The following is a 17,214-nucleotide window of genomic DNA, read 5'->3' on the forward strand; positions in this document are numbered from 1 at the left end:
GAAGGAATGAAGTAAATTCCAAAAACGTCTATCAGCATTTTCACACTATTACCAACATTGACAGGTCAATAGGGTTATAACGTGATTGTTACAGATGAGCTAAAAACATCAGTAGTACAACCTCAGTAGTACATGTGTTAGCTTCATAATGGAACGAATATTTAATGGAAATGATATAATTATATACATTCTGAAAGAGTTTTTATGAATTTAGATACTTGTGACGGCTTTATTGTCCCCGTGATTAGTTTGTACATATGGCAAAACACCAGAATACCACTAGAGAGTTTAGGGCCAGAGTTATTAAAATTAAGTTGTGATACTGTAGGAATGATGCAAGCAAACGAAACAAGTACAATAATTAATGCGTTCATGTTTTTTTTTTTTTTTATTCAAAACATTAACAGCCAAGAAGTCCATACTGCAGGATAAACCTGGGTGTGCCAGTGTTGGATCGTTTTTTCAATGGAGAGGATCTCCAAACAGACTTTCGCCTGAGCAGGGACTCTTTCAGAGTGTTGCTGAACCTCCTGGACCAAGACCGACGACATGGATGGAGTGTCGAGATAGAGGTCCTTGTCTTTCTCTTCTGGCTGGCGAGTGGGGCATCATATCGGGTGGTGGCACGAGCATTTGGGATGCCGCGGTTCACCGCCCACTACATCATCCACCGGGTCACTGGGGAAGTGGTGGCTCTTCGCCACAGAGTCATCCACTTCCTCAACACTGCAGGAGACCTTCAGGCAGTGACCCAGGGATTTGCAGGACTGGCGAGGCACCATGAATTTGCAAGAGCTGCTGGAGCAATAGATGGTTGTCATGTCCGAATCAAGCCTCCAAGTGGCCCTGATGGTCATGACTACAAGAACCGCAAGCTTTTCAGCAGCATAATCATGCAAGCTGTGTGTGACCATCAGGGTCGCTTTCTGGACATATTCTTGGGCTGGCCTGGATCAGTCCACGACTCCAGGGTCCTCCGGCACAGCCCTCTTTACCAAAGAGGGCTGTATCCTCCTCCAGGGCACTTCATCTTGGCAGATGGAGGGTATCCGTGCCTCCAGCGACCACTCCCCCTCATCACTCCTTACAAGCGGCCGGTGCAGGGCGTGGGGGCCCGGCGCTTCAACGTTCATCATTCCAAGGAATGATGGAGGTGAGATTCCGGGCCATCTTTTTCCACGCCCTGGAGGTGCACCACACCTTTGCACCACATCTAAGTAAATAAAAAAAAAAGTATAATTGATACTTATACTTTCAATATGTTGCTCTTTATTCAGGATTAAATCATGTCCTGTTCAGTGCAATAACTATCAAATATAGCCAATATACGGCATTTCCTTTTTATTTCTTTTAGGTCATCGCTGCCTGTGCCGTCCTCCACAACATCTGCCTTGGGGTGGGAGACCTCATGGCCTCGGAGGACGAAGGGGAAGAGGAGGCTGCTGTGGAAGAGGTGGCTGACACAGTCGCTGGAGTGCAGTGGAGGGACCACCTGTCTGCTCAGGTGTCTGCCCTGGAGGAGGTACCAGAGGACCACGAGTATATTTAGGTATTTAAATACTTTTAACTGCACAATAGTATTTGAGCAATCATCCCATCAAATATGCCACAAAATAATCTTTAACTGAATCATCAAACAGCACAGCCACACAAACATGGCAAAATATCAGAAGATGTAATGAATGGTTAATAAATCTATCCCATCTTTTGTCGTGACATGGCAGCCATCTATTGCCCCAACCATCCCTGCAAACCCCCACGTAATGGATGATGTAGTGGACATTGCAACCGGTATGATGCCCCACTTCAAGTCACGAGAGGAAGATCAGGACTCTTGCTCGTGCCCCATCCATGTCATGGGTCCTGGAAGAAAGGTTCCATCCATGCTCCAAATGAGTCCCTGCTCAGGCGAAAATTGGCAAAACAGCACTGACACACTCAGGTTTATCCTGCAACAGTTATGAACTGGGAAATGCTTTTTTATTTTCTGTAAATAGTTACTGTGAATTATAATGTACTAAATGTATGTCTTGTTTTTCAATAAATTAAATTTGTAAGCAAAACAGACATGGTGGAGTCTTCATATTATTGTAAAGGTTTTGGTCTTTCACAAACCTGGGCTTTTTCACTTTTGTCTGAAGAAGCTGATCTCAAGATGTGACTGGGATACGAACTAGTTCATCTGTTTTAAAAGTACCCCGATTTTTGTTTACTCTTAAATGAATGTTATCTAAATTTCAGTCTTGAACACCAAGCATATTTCACTCATTTTTTATTTTGATCTATCATCTTTTCCATCAAAGTAAAAAACCTTTCAAAAGTCTCACTCCTCTCAATTGCCCTTCCCTCCTCTGCCAACCTCTGTCTCTCCAATTCCTGTCTCCGCATTGCTAAATCACGTCTGTATAGTTCAATCAATTCATCCTCTCTCCTTCGCTTTCTCCCTCTCAGTCGTTGCTCCGGCTGTTGGCCTCGCTCTTCTTCCTCTTCTACGACCACGACTTCTTCCTCCTCCTCCTCCTCCTCTTGCGTCACCCTGGCCCGACTTGGCCCTGGTATTTCTTCAGGGATGGCCTGACTTGGCCCTGGTCTTTCCTCAGGGATGGAGGCAATTAGGACAGGGGGGGTGATGGACGGTCTCTGTCCGAGCACTCCATCCATAAGGTCGAACCAGGGCCAAGTATCGGCAGTAGCTCTCCCTGCCACCCCTTCGCCAGTGCCTGGGTTTTTGCAATCCTTTATATGAAAAGAAGCAAAAAGATAAAACATTTATATCTTCATTTTCACACACAAGAAAAAAAATGTGGACTTCCATACTTTATACTTCATTTTTAAATTACCCCATTTTTTTTTGCCTGCAGGGGCGTCACTTTGCCCTGCAGCTCAAGTTTTTTCACGATGGTCCTGTATTAAATCAATAAAAATGCATGCAAAAATAAAGGATGAAAAAAAGGGTAAAAAGATGCAAACATTAGTCAGAAATCCTGGTGTTATGGGTAACATGCAGATTATATTATTCATTAATATCAGTAATTGGGGAGCACATTGTCGGGGGTACATGGAATTTATACAGGGCACATTCTGTGCTAGAATAAACAGTTAGCGCAAATCTAATTCAAACACAAATGGCTGATGAATGGAAACTAAAATTGCTATAGTGGGTCTCGCCATTCTTATGCGTTTTCTTTTTGATATTTTGAGTTTAAATGGATGGAAATAAATAAGACAATAACCCGTCAAATATTTTTCCCGATAGAAATTGTATTTTTGCCTCCATGCTGTGGCTGCGGAGAACTTGGCCCCCGTAAAGAGGCTGTCGTACTCCCCGCACAGCTTGATCAGCGCGGTCATCTCCTTGCTCCCTAAAACATAAGGAAAAGATTAAATAAAATAATGCTAACATGCAGAAATAAGGCAATTCAAATGTTTCAGCCGTACCTCCTATGCAATAGTTCTTAGAGCTACATTAGTTATATTTGGCCGATATCGCAACTAATAAAATTATCTTAATCTGGAGCTAATTATCCAAACATTTCTGCCCAATATTTCTCATGAGTGCTGTCTTAATATTACATATAAATAACTTGTACTTACATCTGAAAGTGCACTCCGATGAGGCGGAACACGTGGCTTTGTTTGTTTGCATCTTGCGAGTGTAGAACGGCGTAGAGGACGAGCGAGGATTTTAAGGCTGCGAAGGTTGCATTCTCGTAGGCCTTCACTCAGGGCCCGTCTCCATGGAAACTCCATGGAAACGAGGACCGATTATAAGGCTAGTTCTCGGAGGCCACGTGAATTTGGACACTTGCGTAAAGTGTATATATGCAGGGTTCGCGGTTAACTTTAAAAACTGCTTGCCCATAGGGCAAGTGCCACTAAAATTTGCCTTGCCCGAGTGGCCAAATTACTTGCCCGACTTGGGCAAGTGACAATTTTTTTTCTCTAAGAATAAAATGTTTATGGTTGTAAAATGTGCGCCACAAATGTAAATAAACATGTAATCTGATAAACATAAATTAATCTTGTTTTCATCATCAACCATGAAACCCTACTCACAACAGCATGTATCATCCTGTGCAGTTATTGAAAATGTTAATTGTAGTTTTAATAATTAAAATAAATTGGGAAAACGATATGACAGCAATCCCGATTATCAATTTTAAATCCAGGAGAGCCTATTAATTGAGGAATCACATGAGTAAATTATGAGTGTGGGAAATTTGTGTATTCCTTTAAGACCAGTGCCTGTGGCGCTGTCTCCATAAGTTTCATAGCATAAACAGAACACAGTCACTGACACTATGTCAGGTCACGTCATGGAGCTAATGAATTAACAGCCAATAATCAAATATTACTCCCTCCCTTACTCGCAACTGAATTGTCTACTTAAAAATATTCGAGCTATTTTAGTCATGTCAGAGGAATCCGAAATGTTTGGATTTGAACGAACTCGTCGCTACTTGTAAACATGCGCAGAAGGTAAGAAAACCTCCGGCTGTCAATTTTCGGCCGAAATATCGTCGGTTTTTGTTGTGTTTTTCAAACTTCAAATGAGGATGCAACTACAGCGAGTTCCAATACTGCGGATTTATTGACGTCCACTTCAACTCGACATTCACTGAACTAACTGATCCCCATAGCGCCCGCCCATTGCCCCCGATAAGGCCAATGGACCATACCACAATATAAGGGGGTGTCTGGGTTAAACCATCACCATACAGTGACTACAAACAGATCACACCACAGTTTTCGTCGAAATTAAAGATATTTGGCTGCTTTAAAAAATGCTTGCCCGGTCGGGCAAGTTGCCCATAATTTTACCTTGCCCGTGGCCAAATTTCACTTGCCCCGGGCAATCGGGAAGCGGTTAATCGCGAACCCTGGTAACAGAAGTAGGGGTGGTTATAGAGATGGGTTGTGAGTGGGACGTGCTTTTGCTATGGGGTGTGGGGTCACTGGGTGATGGGCGGTCCAAACCGAGCCACTTCCTGAAATGTGCCATCCTGTGGTCCAGCGCCATGCCAGTCACAAAGAGGTCCACTAGCACGGGGGCGCCACCGCTACCCCCTCCGACAACGCTTCTATGGCTTCCAAACGCACACTTGACGCCTCAACCCGATTGGGACCCCATTCCACGATAGGGGTGCCCGCGGAGCCTCAGCATTCAAGGACCGGCAGGTCTTGACATTCCGGTGACGATTGATGGACAACAGTTTTAGATGGTGGAACAAGATATTCCACGCTTTGCAAGCTCCTTCTGCATATCCCAGTGAGCAACAACACTGTCACGCTTGTGGGACTCTTGAGATTGGCCGAGTCACTGCCATGGACCGAACCCGCACCTGTGAAACAAACACTGGAGTTCGAGACTGAATTTGACTGTGCACATCCGCCGGGGGAAGCATATGTTGTCCTCCGTTCCAGTAGACTGGGCAGCTCTGAGACCAGGGTCTCCATCCTCCCGCGGCTGGTACGTCATGTTCCTGCTCTGGTTTGCCCAGTGAAGCCGCCTCCACCCCTTCAAACCACCAATTGGTCCTTTGCATTGAACACTGAGTTATGATTATTTGGTTTGTCAGGATGCATTCACCCAATTTCGAGGGTCAGAAGTGCATCTTGCATTAGGATTATGTATTTGTGATGTCTACCGGTGCTGCCTTGCATGTGTGACTTGCCCCAGAGCAGAGGAAACGGTAAGAATTGTCTATGTTCGCTGAGCCACAAATCACATTAACTATCGGTGCGCATCATCATACTAAAGATTTCGGCCCATTGGTGAAGACTTTTGGCAGAGTTAATTTCAGTTGTAGAATACTCCGTCACTAGCAGGGTGTGGTGTTTCAGCACCCATTACGAATTCCTCTGTTATGCAACATTTTCCGAATTTCTACACTATGGTGGACCCGGGGTCTGACTGATGTTGTGCTCTGCTCCACAGCTTCTCCCAATTTGTTTTTGCTATATCTGCGCAAGTTTTTATATTATTGTGAAAGAAATTAAGTTTGTCATGTCATCATGTTTCAAAACTATGCTTACGGGTTAATAGAAGGTCACAAAAACATGGACCTCTTAAACAGGAAAACGTGAGTTCAGTGGTAAAAGAGTTGTGTCTATGCTGGCAGATGAACAAGAAGCCACAAAAACAGATGCACGTCTTGAACCGTGTTTGACAGGAAACCGTTTAGCTCGCATTGAACAGAAGTGTGACCCAAACATGTCTTGTAAGCTGAAACCGTTCGAACAACAGGAAGAGTGTGGACGGGTGTGATAAAGTCAAAGTGTTCATGTTTTTCCATTCTTTATGAGTTTGCATATACAAATTACTTTGCTGTGCTTCAATAAAACGCGGCACAGGAGCGGGAAAGCTTTTCTCTTTGCCGGACTGCTCCTCGCAAGTGACAAAGACAATCTTGGCTGGGTGATTCACTTGTACAGGCTTGTCTCGTTTTTGGCAATAACTCTGACATATCTTGTTCAAGCAATTCCTTACGGAAGGAATTCTGCCTGACTCTAAAAACTGCACACTGCGGCAAAAAGATCAATGGCGGTTGATGAATTTTAGTGGATAAAGCACAAAGGATTAAGTTTTTTTTAATAAATCAAGTACTTATTGGTCTTATTTATGAACTTTGTACTGGCTTGGTCAGGTGAGAGTCAATGAACCTCCGGTGGATCTGCACAGTTTTGTGCATATGTGTGTAGTTTCACCCCATCCAAACAATTAAAATACATTGAATGCATCCATCCAAGGTTGCACGGATCTCATCGGTGATCAAGCGCATGCTGCAAGGAATGCATCTGCATCTTTGGCTTACTATGGGCTTAAAAAGGGAGAACGTCAAAACCCCCTTTTCTACCAACAAGTCCAGGAACATTTAGTTCCTGATAATAAAGTTCCTGTGGCCCAGGTGGTTTGCATCTCCCCCACAACTCAAAGTTCCTGGTAATTTATCCAAATGACAATGATGTGTTACTTTGTTACTCATTACTTACACCCTATGGCTGTTATATGTCATTGCAGTTACAAAATAATTCAGTGAACTCCAATATTATGGTGTGTCTTAGTCTAATTTTAATACATATTGGATAAGTTTAAAATATACAGTCATTATTCAAATATGTCAACATGAAAGTCAAAGTGAAAGTGTTGTTGCTTAATTTATGTGTAGGAATTTTGTCTGTTCAAATGTAATTTTGTTTTAAATTTTATTTAGAAACAGAAATTTTATTAAAAAAAAAAAAAAAGTAAAAAGGGGAATGTTGGAACGTACCAGCAGGCTAAAAGTCATTTTGAGGAAAAAAAACAAAAACAAACGTAAATCATGCAATAAATAGCAACAATGTTGCCAGAGCCCCTTTAATTCTTTTTGGTATCCAGATTGTAATGGAAGCAAAAAGTACCCACGATCAAACTATCTCTAAATGCAAAATGAAATACTTGAAAACATATTTCACTTGAACGATTCCTATTCTATCAATGACATTATGTTGCGATGGCCCCCAGTGGCCCCCATTAATATGTTAGGGTCCCACAACAGGTGTTCCATCAGACGCACACAATAGCCTGTGTGTGCTAACTTCAGTTCGCTTCCAGATACGTCTGTGACTATGTCAGGAATGAAATTGGGCATCAGCCGCAACATGCTTCCTTTTTAAATGCTCGTTTATCACTGTTGTGCTGCTAGAAAATGGAAGTTTACATCGTAGGACGTAATTTTGTGAAATGCCCCCATGGTCCGGTCCAAATCGGGGTCGCACGCATTGCTCCGTGTGCGGCAGGCACAAGTCAAGGTAGCATGGTAGAAACAATATAAGACAAAGTCGCCGCCTGACCTTTGACTTGACCAAACCAAATTTGTCTTTTTGTGTCCTGCAGACGTCAGACAAAATGATCTCTGTTCTGTGAAAGGGGAGCCAGATTTGACTCACATCAAAAAGGAGGAGGAGGAAGAGGAGATCAACAAGTCACCAGTGAACGTTGTCTCTATAAAGACTGAAGTTGAAAACAAGGATGAGAGTGAGGACAAAAGAGGGGCGGAGCCTACAAGCAGCAGCTCAAGACATCACGTGACAACAGAAGGTGATGAAGACCACCGGGGGCCATCACAAGCACATGATGAGGACACATTATCAGACGCTCATGACGATGATGATTATGATGATGATGATGATGGGCAAGCCAAAGGTGAAAGGGCATGTCACACTGACTCATTATCTTCAAAGTTGTCTTTAAAAGGGCACAAAAAAACACACATTGGAGAAACATTTTCCTGCTCAGTTTGTGGTAAAAGCTTTCATGTAAAGTCACTTTTAACATATCACACAAAAACACACAGTGGTGAAAAACCTTTTTCCTGCTCAGTTTGTGGCAAGAGTTTCTCTCAAAAGGCAAATTTAACAAAACAGAAGAATACACAGTGGTGAAAAACCTTTTGTCTGCTCAGTTTGTGGTAAAAGCTTTCATGTAAAGTCACTTTTAACATATCACACAAAAACACACAGTGGTGAAAAACCTTTTTCCTGCTCAGTTTGTGGCAAGAGTTTCTCTCAAAAGGCAAATTTAACAAAACAGAAGAATACACAGTGGAGAAAAACCCTTTTCCTGCTCAGTTTGTGGCAAAAGCTTTCATGTAAAGTCACTTTTAACATATCACACAAAAACACACAGTGGTGAAAAACCTTTTGCTTGCTCAATTTGTGGCAAGAGTTTCTCTCGAAAGTCGCATTTCACAGGCCACACAAGAACACACAGTGGTGAAAAACAATTTTCGTGCTCAGTTTGTGGCATGAGTTTCGTTAATAAGTCAAATTTAAAAAGGCACACAAGAACACACAGTGGAGAAAAACCTTTTTCATGCTCAGTTTGTGGTAAAAGCTTCTCCCAAAATTCTCATTTAACATGGCACACAAGAACACACTGTGGAGAAAAAACTTTTTCATGCCCAGTTTGTGGCAAGCGTTTCTCTCGAAAGTCACAGTTAAAAAGCCACACAAGAACGCACAGTGGAGACAAACCATTCAGTTGCAGCGTTTGTGCTAAAAAATTATCCACTAAACAGAGTGCTGAGAGACACAATTGTGCTGGCGAGAATTGCAGCGATCCTTGAAGCTTAAAAAAAAGAAACCAAAAAACTGAAGGAACCGACTCTTTGTGGTAAGATGTAAATGTGATTTTGAATAAAATATGAAATATTGAATTTTGCAAAGCTCTTTTATTGACACTAAGCCAATGTGATCTTTCCCAGAAGAACCATTGTGTCTGAGTGATGATGATTTTTGTTGTTTTTATATTTGTAAGATAAGCTGAAGACCACAATCACCTCAAGTAACCTTATGCAATCAGTTTGTGTATTTCTAAACATGTTTTCATACACTAATTGTATTAATAATTGCACACGCACACACACACTTACATTTTTGCCTCAGAGTTAGGTTTTGTTGTCCAATCTAAACTTTCATTATGAGTTAAGTTTTTATTTCCTTGCTTTCATTGTAAGCCATGATGTGCTAGTTTCAGTTTCGTTATGACTCTCCTTCAAGCTCTAATAAAAGAGGAGGCGGAACGGAAGAGAGTCGAGAGGGTGCGCAGAGCTGAACTGAGCGAGTCGCCTGTCTGCTCCTGGTCTCTCTCCCGCTTGCGACCGGTAAAAACAAACAACCTTGCTTGGTTCCTTTCTCTCCTTGGCCATTTCAATAAGCTCTCCCAAAAGGCGTCAGGACATTTAAACCTGACATTTATCTGGTGCCCGAAAACCGTGAATCTCGTCCGGACGGATGTGACCGTCGTGGGACCCTCGGACGCCACAGAATCTGACGTCTGCGCTTCCCCGTTGAGGAAGCGGGTCTCCGAACTCCTGCTTCGGCCACCTGCCCGGAGACGATTCCCTATCGGACCAGGCTGACCCGGAAGGCCACCAGGTATTGTGTTTCAAATTATTTCGTACCACCATTTTAAAATGTTAAATGACTAAAACAATTGGCAGGGGAAGTGATAGTTAGTGAGTGGGACTAGCCACCTGCGTGAAGTTGGCCCCCCATTTATTGCAAAAATAGGGGGAAATAGTTTGTTTCGTTTGTGCTGTTAAAAGTTTCGTTTGTGCTGCTCCGGGTCCAGAGATATTACACTTTTTAATTTCTAGTAGTGACGTCACGACCACGAACACAGGTGCGCTGTGGCGTCAGTCTACCTTCGTTTTGGATGCCATCGAATTAGGAGGTTGGTATTGTGCTACCGTGATCAGTGACTCACATGAATCACTCGTATTTATTAATTCCCGGTTATATACGGTCTGGAGATAGCACCCTTCAAAGCTGAGACAACTCAAGCTGTTTGCTGATGAAGAGTGGCCCATTATACCTACTGAGAAGCGCAGAAGTCCATTAAAGTTACCATAATGTGTCCAGTGATTGCCTCAAAACGTTTTGCATCAAAATAGTTTTAAAATAAGGACGGGCATCGTCATCTTTGTCGACGCCTGTTTCATGAGTTGGATTTAATGCCTTGTTGATCTGAAATAAACCTGAAATTTTACCGATCATTTTTGCTGTAAAAACGTCCGCATTTTGGATGAAATAGTCGATTTCGTTTGTGCTGTTTTGTGTCGTAAGAACTTGTATTCGTGCGGCTACTTTTTTAATTAGAAATTATTTTTAAGTCGCAGCGGCTCCTCCAAACGGGCATAACTGTTGACCTTGCACGTTAAGGTTGCAGAAATACTGCATCACTGCAGAGAGAGATTCAGGTTTATGTCACACATGAGAACATTTGTGTATTATTCAAACTTACGGAAAAAGGCTGGTTTTCGGCATTGCTACTCCAGTCCAGCCTACTGGGGCACGTGCACAAAATACAACAGCAATACAACAACATTCACGCGACTGGTATTTGTCTACTCTTTTTGGTCCGTTTTCAAATAATATATATATATATATATATAAATAATATATATATATATATATATATATATATATAAATAATATATATATATATATACATATATATATATACATATATATATATATATATACATATATATATATATATACATATATATATATACATACAGTGGAACCTCGGTTCTCGACCATAATCCGTTCCTGGACCCTGTTCGAAAAGCGAATTGTTCGAACACCGAAACCATTCCTTTGCTGCTTGCACTGACTTTCTTTGGAGGCATGATTAGGGGCTAAAACACTTCGTACACCTATCTAAAACGCGAGAGCAAAACGCAGCACGTCCGCACACGACAACAGTTGGTCATAAAGAGAGCAAGAGAGCGATCTACACCCGTACGCCGCTCAGCATCCCACCCTCGCGTACGCACTCACGCGTCATACGTTCGAACTCCGAGGTTTGTTCGAACTGCGAAGCAAGAATTTCTCTTTTTTTTTTGTTCGAACTCCGATTTGTTCGACCTCAGAGTCGTTCGAGAACCGAGGTTCCACTGTATATATATATTCAAAAACATAATATATATATATAATTTATATATCTATCTATATTATATATAGATATATAAATGTATATATATTATATATATGTATATATATTATATATAGATGTATATATGTGTATATATTATTTATATATATTATATATATAATATATGTTTTATATATATATATTATATACATATATATTATATATATATATATTATATTATATATATTATATTATATTATATATATATATTATATATATATAGATATATATATATATGCATTGTTTTGGTCTAGACCAGTTCCATTTATATTTTATTTAAAGCCGAGCATCAGAAGTACTGTATAGTAGAGTATAATATGACTCCCAGGGAAAAAGAAATTCAAGCAATGAATCCAGATTATATTTGTGTCCTTATACTAGATGCCTAAACGACCAGCAGTCGACAAGGACTCAATTTGTGCAGTTCTCTGCTCATCAAAAGAGGCCATAATACAAAATGGCAACATAGCCACACCAAATCAATCTGTGTGGACGGATCTGAGTGAAGAGCTGGGAAAAAAGGTGACTGCAAAGGCTCTGTACACCTTTGTTAAATCGAACAGACACAATGTCTGGTCAGCTTTGGGCTTCAGTCAACTTGAAACAGAAGCTGAAACTAGTGACACTGGCTCTGAATTAGATCCCCTTTTTCCTCAACGATCATTTCAGCTTCTAATGCCTTTTGATACATGGAAGGAATTTATTCCAGAAAAGGCTACATACAAAGACAAGTATTGCCAAACCCAAAAGAGAAGCTATACAATTTTGAAGCCTGGCACCTGGAGCCACATTATAAATGAGGAAATCTGGAAAGCCGTAAAAATTCCTTGTACATTTGTTTTTAAAAGAGCCAAGGTCTATCCATTAGCCACAAATAATTATATTGAAATTAGAGGAGACTGCAAGGAATGTCATGGCCATCTTGACATCAATTGCGACAGAGAGCCTGAACTCAACAGTCCAATGATGCTCAACTGTTACATCAAGACCATTGATGACTCCCAGCACACTGGCAGCTCAAAGCGATTCCAGTTGCGTGTGAAGATAGCCAAGGAACTTGTTGAGGGCAGGATGGAACCACATGTATGGCGGGCATCGCAGGGAACAACACTAATGGACTTCGGAGATCCTGAGCCAAGCCACCTCCCAAATTTGGCCACCCTGTGCAAGGCAAAACAAGGGAGAAATGAGTCGGCATTAGGAGATAAAAATCCAATTTTGTCATTGCAGCTGTACAGTACACCTCACAGTGGGAGCATCAAAGCCATTGGACTTGACAAATTCTTCATTACTGGAGTCAAACACAAATGCATGTGTACAAGACATTGTCAAAAAAAACCTCATCCAACTGTATGCTTTGATGCTACTGGCTCAGTAGTTAAGAAACTGGTGAGACCGAATGGCTCGTCCGGCCACATCTTCCTTTATCAGGGTGTTCTGACGGGAAATAACAGCTGCAGTGTCCCAGTGGTGCAGATGTTATCAGAGAAGCATGATGTTAGCGCTATCACAGGGTGGCTAAAAGAATGGATACATGCAAGTGCACCGGTCCCAAAAAAAGCTGTAAGTGATTTCTCTCTCTCTGGTCAAAGCTTTTACCCCACATCCCGATTTGAAGAGCTACATTAATGAGTGCTTTAATGTCTTGCTTGGGAATCAGCATGCAAACCTGCCGCCATGCTTTGTCAGGGTAGATGTTGCACACTGCATCAAAATGATCTGCCAGTGGGACTGCCTGAAAAATAAAAGACATTGTGTTAAAGATTTTTATGTGAGATCATTAGCACAACTACTCAAGTCACAATGTGTGGAACATTCAACAGAACTTCTACGTGCCATCACTACTGTGGCACTGAGTGAGTCTGAAGGTAATGACAGTTCTGGAACCCCTCTCCCATCAGAAAAGTGCAAGAAATACCTAAAAACACAAATTGCACAAGAAGACTGTATCAGCATGCCAGACACAGAGGTTCAGGCACAGGAACCCGTCGAGGCGCATCAACAGATCCACACTAATGCTCGACAGTGGGTGACTGAATTATGCGAGGAGAGCAGGTCACTTGCCATGGCTGAGGGAGACAGAGATAACATCCACTTCCTCCCTGAGATTATTCCCCACATCATCAGACTGGGAAGTTACTTACCACTCTGGACAGGAGTAATGGTCCCTCTCTTCCGAAGCACCACCATCACTGCAAGTTCGGCAGCTGTTGAAGCAGAGTTTAAAAACATAAAAAATGGGCTTTTCAAGCATGAAAGCCTTCCCATTCGTGTCGACCGGTTTGTTGCTCGTCATCTTGCCTTCATTGACGGAAACATGCGGATTTCTGCTGCAAAACAAAAAAGAGAAAAGGCTGATGTAGGTGATGCTACGACTGTCTTAAGACCTGACGATGTCTCTACTACCCAGAGTGGGGGAAAAAAATGTAAAAAATTATGCTGACCTTGGTGATGAATCTGATGCTGCTGCAAACAATCTTCAAATTACCGAAGTTGAGAACTGGAGAGGCTTAGAAGTTCCACCCAAAAAAGGAAGATGAGTTCATATCTCTCTCCTTGTCCTGAGTGGCTGCATGTGGATTCATCCGTGGAACGTAAAAAAGTCAAGGTGCCATTGTTGAAAAATGGAAACCAACAACAGCCTGTTAAACTTTCCAAATTGAAAGTCGCTGTGCTCAACATTTGTGCATTTGATGCCGTGTTTCAGTCTTTCTTGCTCTTATTGTGACAGCTTTTCATTTGAAAAGGCTGTAAGCAGCAAGACCTGTGACAATCCATTCCTCCACTTGGTAAAAACCATCGCAACACGAGGTGTGACACAACACGTGTATTCCAAGAGGGCAGAACTCCTGAAAGAAATATTCAAGCCTGTCCACCTAACCTCTGGTGCTCTCCAAATAGATGCACAATGCCACATCTCGACAGTGATTGAGAGAGCCACGAGGAATCTTCCAAGTGTATACTTGAAAAAACAATGTTCCTCACCGTACTGCAGCCTAAGCACTCAAGTAATAAGGGAAGTTCCGCTTGTGTGTACCAACATTGCCGTCCTGCAGACTTGTGGCATGACTTATCTTCAGACTGCTGCTGAAGAAGGACTGAGCCTTCCTGACTCTACTTGCCTCCGACCAATCAAAATGCATCTCAGTGTCCATCTACATTTAAAAAGCAAGACAACAGTACAGGAAAGGCTCTGTGTTCGGCAAATGTTTCCCACAGCTACAGTCTTGGAGAATGTTTGTGGATTGACACCGACCTTGGTACGAGTTGGACAGAAGTTGCCCTGCTTGAAATTCCCTCTAGTCTGGTGCTGCAAGAGAATATGTTTACTTTGAGAGCAGTCATAGGATTTCAAAGAGGTTTGACCCAGGATTCTCTTGGACATTATGTGGCATACTGCAGGAGGGCTGCTTTTGCCTGGGAGATGTACAATGACCTGGAAAGTGGAGTGAAAGCAGCATCAGAAAAGACAAAGATCTTCCCACATGCTTTGTTCTTCACAAAGCAGTGATTGCTTAATTGTTGCAATGTAAATAGTTTGGTGTTTTGTTTGTTTTTACATATAAAGCTATTGTTTCAACCCAAGCTTTCTCTGCAGGCTCTCATCAATTACACATGGACTGTTTTTATATTAATTCAGTTGTTCTCAAATGAGGGAATGCTACATCGAGGGGTGTGTTTATGTTGTTTTTATTTCAAAATAGATCAACGGATGTTTCGGCCTCACGTCTGCTATAATTTAAGAAATAATCACATAGCTTTAATGACTACTGAAAAAATAAACACGTGAGCGGCAGAACAACATATTAAAAGAAATAAGATCGAATTTAAAGTAATTTACAGCAGTGAAAACAGGAAGATTTTAAGATTATTGCATGCTAGCAAAAAAAAGCTACAACAGTGAGTGTGACATGTTTACCTGAAGTTCGTCCGGCAACAGTTGCTTTCCAGGATCATGAAGAATGTAAAATGCGCAGAAACATGCAAAACATCGGTTCATTCCAGGAACTAGTTTATAACCTGGAATTAATAACAAATACGAGTGATTCAAGTGATTAGCTGAACGCGGTAGCGCGATACCTAGCTCCTTGTTCGACAGCATCCAAAACAAAATAGACTGACGCCGGAGCGTTAGTGTTTGTGACGTCACCGCGTGAATTAAAACGTGTAATATCTATCGAACCGGAGCAACACAAACGAAACTTTTAACAGCACAAACAAGCACAAACGAATGGCACCATTCCCGACCCATTTGGATGAAAGTGGGGGGCTGGGTGATGTCACCACTCGAAATAAAAAAGTGTAATATCTCTGGAACCGAAGCAGCACAAACGGAAATTTTAACAGCACAAACGAGCACAGATGCAGCACAAACGAAACAAACTATTTCACCCTATTTTTGCAAGAAATGGAGGGCCAACTTCACGCTGATGGACTAGGCGCGCGCCGTTGACCAGTACGGTGTGATAGACTGGATCGTGCTAGTCTAAGGAGTTATATCAATGGAATTAGGCCATAACTCATTGAGAAACTGGGTTTCTCTGGAAACTGTGTTTCCCCTGCGGATAGCACGGTAGTGTAAATTAAGGGTTCTGCGGTCCCTCTAAAACCGAATCGTGTTATTCAAGGAGTTATATAAATGCTATTAGGTCGTAACTCGTTTAGAAACATGTTTTCTCGGTGCGTAAAACTGTCTCGTGTCCGAGATCTTACATTGTGGAAACAAAGGATGGACAAAGAGTGAGGGGGAACTGGAGGAGTCTTCTGAAGGTTCCCGAGGACTAGTGATGGGTCCAGCGACACTGAGGCGACGATGCGTGCGCCGAGCTTCCAGGGCAAACCCGTGTCAGTGAGCGGACTGCTTTAAGAAAGTCACGTGACCACTACCGGAACCGTGTCGACACAGCGGTCGCGCACCAAACTGTGTTTATAAGGAAGCGCATCTGTCAACAGGATGCACGCTCAAAACAAGCATCGAGTTATTGGCGCGTTACTCTGCGTTAAATATCCGCAAGATGGAAGACATCACTGTTGATGCGCACTCAGAGGTGCAGCGCTATATGTCAGCAGGACACGTTGCACGTACGGAAGACCCGCTCTTATACTGGAAGTCAATGGAGGCAACGTTCCCTCACCTATTTATATTAGCCACACAGGCGTTGTGCACACCGGCCTCTTCAGTGCCTTGTGGGAGGATCTTCTCAAAGGCGGGGGAAATTGCCTAAAAAAAAAAAGATATAAATAGACTGAATTGTGACGGTTCGGGTTGGGGAGGAGGGCCTGGCAGTCTCTGATTATTTGCAGGTTCGCGATCCTTCCAGCCAGGCTCTCCTCCGGAGAAAGTGGGCGTCGGCTCCGGCGCACCTGCGGCTCGTTGTCTGCAATCAACGGGCAGCATAAGAACCAGCCACGCCAGGAGCTCGACGCCGGATTATCTCGTCATCTCGTGTGGTACTGGCCCATGTCACGTCACGCTTCTCGATCGCCCGATTCCTTGTGCCCTCGTGCTTGTCTGACCTCCGTGCTCTCTGTTTCCCCGTCCAGCCGACCGAGCCCGTCCGGACCCGCTCCGCCCGCAACCGCTCCCGAGTTCCTGCCCGGAGCTCATCCCGCCAGCGCTCTCCGCAACACGCCGTGCCCGGGCTTCCGCCGCGCCGCGTCTTCCGCACCTCCGCCTGCCCGACCGCACCTCCCCGTGCACCCCGCTCCGACGCCTGCCCGTCGGTGCTTCC

General features: G+C 42.9%; 1 pseudogene; it reads right to left on the minus strand.

Moving 5' to 3' along the window:
• Window positions 1–11,731: 11,731 nt before the first annotated feature.
• On the minus strand, window positions 11,732–14,943 carry LOC148341850 (uncharacterized; annotated as a pseudogene).
• Between the last annotated feature and the right edge of the window lie 2,271 nt (window positions 14,944–17,214).

The sequence above is a fragment of the Idiotropiscis lumnitzeri genome, chromosome 2 (assembly GCF_059441095.1).
Source record: "Idiotropiscis lumnitzeri isolate Australia: NSW breed Sydney's pygmy pipehorse chromosome 2, RoL_Ilum_1.0, whole genome shotgun sequence".
In the NCBI taxonomy this organism is placed as follows: domain Eukaryota; kingdom Metazoa; phylum Chordata; class Actinopteri; order Syngnathiformes; family Syngnathidae; genus Idiotropiscis; species Idiotropiscis lumnitzeri.